Source organism: Aplysia californica, unplaced genomic scaffold, assembly GCF_000002075.1.
Source record: "Aplysia californica isolate F4 #8 unplaced genomic scaffold, AplCal3.0 scaffold00505, whole genome shotgun sequence".
Taxonomy (NCBI): domain Eukaryota; kingdom Metazoa; phylum Mollusca; class Gastropoda; order Aplysiida; family Aplysiidae; genus Aplysia; species Aplysia californica.
Window position 1 is genome coordinate 33,680 of NW_004797775.1, and position 6,619 is coordinate 40,298.

Consider the following 6,619-nt stretch of genomic DNA (forward strand, 5'->3'; position numbering starts at 1 on the left):
TTGACAGGAAAAGCACGACAGACAGAGGCAAAGGCATGGGAGGGGAGGAAAAGAAGAAGGGGATAGGGGGGATGTTTGACGAGACTGAACTGAACATATTTAGGCACATGGCTGTGCTTCTGAAGAGAGCTTAGAAGTCGTTCGAAAGAGACCATTTCAGGTACAGCAGTGTTCTGTTGAGGTACCCGATCCCGTTTCTTTTGCACTTAAGAGGCCAAAAAAAGGAGGCAGATGGTTTGCAAACACGAGAGCAAATAGATCTACGACCCTCTGACAAAAAAGGAGCATGAGTCAAAAGTCGGCCATGTTTTTACTCAGAATCACATCAAACTAAAAGAAGTGTAAAAACTACACTGAATAACGACATTACACAATCGAATTTGTTTTCTAAATGCCACATGTCCAAGACAATCACGGATACAAACAACGACCCCACCCCCTCCCCCTCCTCCATGCGTTTATGTAAATTGGAAGTTTTCATGGGTGCTACAGTTTTGGAAGTCACCTTACTTTCGCGGCCATTTTTTCTCGCAAATTTTACCCCTGACACAAAGCGACCCCACCTCCCTCAATTAAAAATTTCTCGACTACTATTCAAGACACATGTGGGTACTTTTAAAAAACAAACAAATGAAAGCCAAAATGAATAGGCTCTAATGCTAACCAATAATTCCATACGCCCCAAAACTTTTTTTGGTAAGTGTTTTACGGCGCTCGCAACTGCGTAAGGTCATATGAGCGCGCGGGACACACCTTGGGGGCTCCAGTGGCTAAGTGAATAGGGGAGTTCAGACTAAGTAATATCAAGCAAGTGTCGGTGACACGAGAATCAGATGGGTGGTCACTGGGGTGTGTTCTTGAGCAAGACACGACAATCCTGGCTCAAAATACTGGGCGCTGCACAGTGGCGACCGACAGTGGCATGGTTGTAAACTGTTCTGTATTTGTGTAATAGTCTGTATTTATGTATGTATTTATGTATGAACATATTAATAATTATTTGTTTATTTACGTAAATGTATGTTTGCCATTGTAAATCAAAGTGCCCTTCTGGGACAAATAAAAGTGTAATTTATTTTATTCATTAATATTTTCAGTTGGTAGGAAATTTTGAATCTTTGCCCGGGTGGCGATCGAAGCCTACTCTTATCAATTTTAGACCACCAAGGGATCTCTAACGTGCGCAACTTGCACACGGGCCCTCCAAGATTTTTCGACATGTCCGAGAAGGCTAGGTGTAGATCTTCCCTACCAGAAGATCTGGGGTGTGGCTGAAAGACAACAGTAAGAAGGAGCCAAGGAGTATCAGCCAGTAGAAAGGCTGCTGAAAGAGTCAGGAGCCCAAAGGAGGGGGCAAAGGAGGTGAGGGGGTGGGGACAGAAAGAAGAAACGAAAGCAGACGACACAACATTGCTAGAGAACAGAAAAGGAGGTGAAAGGAGACAATTTTAGAGAACAAAATTGTTTGGTCGCTACCCGGATTCGAATCCGGGACTTTTGAATGAGATGCAAACACCTTAACCTCTAGGCCACGAGAGCCCCTGCCCCAAAAATGACTAGTACCTGATTCCACGGCGTCATGACAAATTTAGATAATCCAGGAGGCAGGCTATTTCAATCTCACCAGCCATTTATTGTGAGCATTTGGTTTCAGGACCAACACGAGTTGAGTAATGGTGTCTGTAGCCTAGTGGTTAGGCCCCCGGATCCGTAATTGTATCAGCTCGGTCCAAAACTGTGTCCTTAGGAAATGCACGTTACACGAATTTCATATTTGGCTGGATCCTTTAATTCAGAGACAGACGGAAGTTCCCCCTTTGAAATAACCCAATAATGTTGAAAGGGTCGTTAGCCCTATCCGTACGCCCTGGGGTCATTTTTACCCCCCCCCCCCCCCCCCCAAGTTGTATTTTTCACATTTTAGAATGCTTCTAGTACGAAGATCTCTTTGAAACTTTCAGTATTTTTCAAAAAATCGTTTTGACAGACTGTTATGCAAAGCGTACGGATCGGATTAACGAGTAAATTTCCTCTTTGGAAAGTGGTGTCACAGAGTTCCCTACGTCGTATGGATACGATAGTAAAACACGGTGTACAGATATGGTTAAACCTGTACCATTTTCACAGGTTGAATAGAATATAACCGTATCCAAGCAGAAAATACCCAATATACCCGAAGGTGTCCGCTGGCTCAGAGGTTGACGTGTGAAGACCCGCCGCTATGTACAGTCGCTGCTGACGTCATGCACTCCTGTCGTACTTACGTAGGCCGGTCAATGCCAAAAACAACAACAACAACAACAACAACAACAACAACAACGACAACAACAACAACAACAACAACAACACACTGAAAAAAATTCATGGCCGTCCGATAAACAAGACTTCCCCATACAGGAACTGAACCCACATATTTGGCGTCCACGGCGAAAATCCTACCTCAGACGGCGGCTGCTTTGTTTGAGACGCTGGAAAGACATTCATTCACAGGTATGTTACCTGTTATTTACTCCGATCTCTAGACTGTAGCCTGTCTATTTAGTCAGTACTAAATCTATCAAGTATTTAAGACCAAACTACACAATGTACATTTTGGCATCTTGAAAAATGCAGCTTTTCGTGAATTACATGTAAAGGGAAATACAGTCTAGCACGCAAGTAGCGAAATTGGCAGGACGCGGAAACCTTTTCGCTATGAAACCTACAAATTTACTTCAGTGAGTACTCTAAGGTATTAAACCGGAGGAGGAGGTTGGGGGGGGGGGGGTAGGAATAAAAGAAAGGGGGGGGGAAGGGTGGACAAGTGGTCCAAAATTAATAAACGGGGGGAAAGGGGGGCATTCAACCTCATAGCCCGGTACTAGTAGGAACACATCTGTTTTATTTCTCGTTCAGTGAATAAAAGAACAAGAGATCATGACATTTTAGTGATTTTAGTAAGTTACTGTGACAACCAGAAATTAAAGTTACAGGCGACTGGCAAAAAGCGATCATTGTACCAATCTGGAAGAAGAAAGGCAGCAAGAGAGACTGTGAAATGTATAGAGGAATTTTACTGCTAAGCCATGTGGGTAGGATGTTCGCCAAGATATTGGAATGACGAACAAGACACAAAATTGAGCCATTTCTGAGTGAGGCCCAAAAGGGATTTAGAAAGGGAAGAGGATACACCGTCGCAATATTTGCCCTACGACAAATGACAAATGTGCGAAAGGGTAATAGAACACAACAGGAACTAAACATAGCATAAATTTGTCGACCAGGAGAAAGCGTTCAACAGAGTGAACAGAAACAAGCTGTGGAAAGAGCTCGAAAACAACACTGTAAGAGGCCAACTTCTAGATAAAATCCGTGCCATTTACGAGAACAGAATAAGTACAGTAAGAACGTCGAATTGACTCACAGAATGGTTCGAGATAACATCCGGAGGAAGACAAGGTTGTGTCCTATCAACACTACTATTTACCATATATATGGATAGAATTACAAAAAGGGCCAACACAGAACCAGACACCCTAAACGGATTACTCTTCGTTGATGACCAAAGCCTGGCATACAAAGATGAACAACACACCACCAGATTAAACGAAGAATTTATTTAACAACTATGACATGAAGATCAACATCAACAAAACAGAGTCAATGAAAGTAAGCAGAAAGCCAGGACCACTCAGGATACATTTCAACAACAACAGTCTCAGACAGGTCCAAGAATTTAAGTACCTCGGAAGTATATTCACAGAGAATGGGCGACTGAACAGAGAAATTGAAACACGAGTACAAAAAGTCAATAATGTTAGTTACCAGCTTACCCCACTACTGAAACATCCTAACATCCACACGACAGCAAAACCCAAAATGATCAAATCATATTCATCCCAACACTCACCGATCAGTGCCAAACATGGACCACGAACAAGACATTAGAGCAAAGAATTACAACATATGAAATGCGATGCCTTGGAAAAGCAGTAAACAAGACCAGGAGAGACAAAATTAGAAACACAGTAATCAGAGAAAAGGTGGGCACAAATGATGTCATGCATCACGTCCAACACCAAAGAATCAAATGGTTCGGACATCTCATGCGACTACCAACACACTACCCAGCACAACGTGCCTACATAAAAACAATTCGATGGCAACAAGGCTAGAGGGCGACCGAGAAAGACCTGGATAGATGGAGGCAGGGAAACATGAACAACTCATGGCATCCCCCGGACCCAAGCTCTCTGACTGGTGGCAGAGAGACGTCTCTTTTTTCCCGCGACATCCAAAAGGGTATGAGCGGCGGATAAAAGTAAATCAAAGTATAGTCGAACCTGCCTTAACGGAAACTTGTATAAAACGGAATCCTGTCTTAACGGAATCTCCCCGCTCCCCCCTTGATATATTCCTCTTTATTTACCTGTAAAAGGAAACCTGTCCAACGCGGAAACGGAAAGAAAAACCCGCCTCCTTCCGAGGATTTCATCTGTTTCAACCTTGATTTGAAACAAAACTCGTAAGTTTGGTTCCGTCGGCTCTAAACTTAACGCCATGGCAATGCCGCTGGCCGAGGAAGAGGAGTAGGGGTGCAATTTGGGGGTAGATGTCACCCCATCATGTGAGCCCTGAGCGATGCAGATGGTCAGAGTAGCGTGGGTGTGAAATCTCACGACTTCCCGTGAGAGTGCTCGAGTAAGGAGCCTCTATGGAATCTTTCCTGGGTAGCCAGAAGCCAGAGGTGTGAAATTAGATTGAATAATGCCTGCCGCCCTTATCGTACGACCAGCCGAGAAAAGAGTTCCTTGCTCATTGTTACATGATGGCAGTGAGGGGTGGCATTGGTGGGTGGGGCTAAGGGTGGAAGCAATGGAGAGGTCAAACAGTGGTCCTATGAAAAGCAAGTACTGGTGGTAAATATAAGTAAGACTGACGCATGTCATTATCAGACAGGATAGCAATTGAGAGGTGTGAAGTTTTGACCACTGCTTGCCGATCGGACAAGCGATCCTTGATCCCACCGGCTGGGCCTTTGAAACCCCCCGCCAACCTCCATCTCCCTCTAAATTCCCCTGTCAAAGACGGAATTTTTTTCTGGCTCCCTTGCGATTCCGTCTTACACAGGTTCGACTGTACTGTGACAACCCTTCCCATTTAGGAATAAACCAGTTTCATTAAAAAATATAAACCAATGTACAAAAGGTTTTAAAATGCTCAGAAAATTGAGGTAGCCAACCCGGTTCCGGTACTAATACTCAAGGTAATAATTATTTGCCAGAGGTAAAATTAGCGAGAAATGACCTCCAAAGTTTGGTAATTTCTACAGTTGAAAGTCCTTGGAAAATGAAATTTTACCTTTTTTGTGTCTTTAATCAATGTTTTTCAGCAAAATCCACCCAGAAATATGTTTTTAAATGGATGTAAAAGGTGTTGAGCCCAAAAAAAAGAGGAAAATTAGAAAACGATTGCCCAGCAGCCAGAAAATGTCTTTTTCTTTGATTTCATCATTTTGACGAGCGCATGATTTCACCACGATGCCTCACATATTTTGAAAACGGAAACGGCTAAAAGAAAAAAGCACACCAAAAAAACCCCGCAAAGTTCACCAATGTTTAGAAATCTTGTAAAGGAAGTCGTGCAAAGATTAGTTGACCTTTTTCTTTATTTTCTCTTTGACATTAATTTTCCATCCCTCTGACATTTTACAATATCTAATTTCTTTTACAGAGTTTTAAAAACCTAATGATTTCATTTTGAAATTCCTAGAAGCAGTACATTCCCTCCTTTGGACTCGACACATTTTTAACGCGTCGTTCGAAATGTTGAGGGGCACCCTAACACAAGGACCTGCTTAACCAAGAGTTTTTAAACCACATACACTGCGCATGTTCACTAAGAAGTGGATTCTAGAGACAATAGAGTGGGGTGCCCAGCAGACAGCATTTTTGGAGTTAACATATCCCGAAGGGTGAAAATGAGCTTTGCACTAAACCAAATGTCATCGAGGAAATGATCCCACTTTACAAGACAATCAAAGAATCATGAACACATTGCCATACTCTGATCCATGTCATCTCGGCCTGGCGAAGATGAACATGGTATAGTCGTAGGTTAAGATCTGCCATGAGAATGCAGACTGTTGATGTGTAGGAAAGTCCTAGCTGCAGACCGTCTACGCACAGACGTCCCATGGGACTCGGCTACTGAAATCTGCACTCTGTTGACGTTTAAAGGGCTGCGCATGGTGCGTGTTTGACCTGAAGTGGTCATTTTTAAAAGAACTTTTTATTTCTGATTCGCTATAGATCCAAACTGACGGAACTTCTCTACTCATGACGCCAAAGGTCTTGAGGGCACCTAAGCATTCTCTCCATGCCGTGCGCAGAACTTACGAAATGTCAGTGATGGTGAGTTTGTGGAGAGGTAATTTTCAATACAAAAATCTCTCTGCTCTTTACTAAACGTAGCCATGATCTCAGCAGGCAAACAAAATTTGGGGAAAATAATATCTGCAGACTTCTGTTGACTTGTTAGACTGCTGTAGCTTGCAACATGGCGCGATTGTTGCAACTTTTAGTGGTAGGCCTAATGCAAACTGGTGCGCCTTGCTATGAAAAAGGCGACAAGGTTGAAA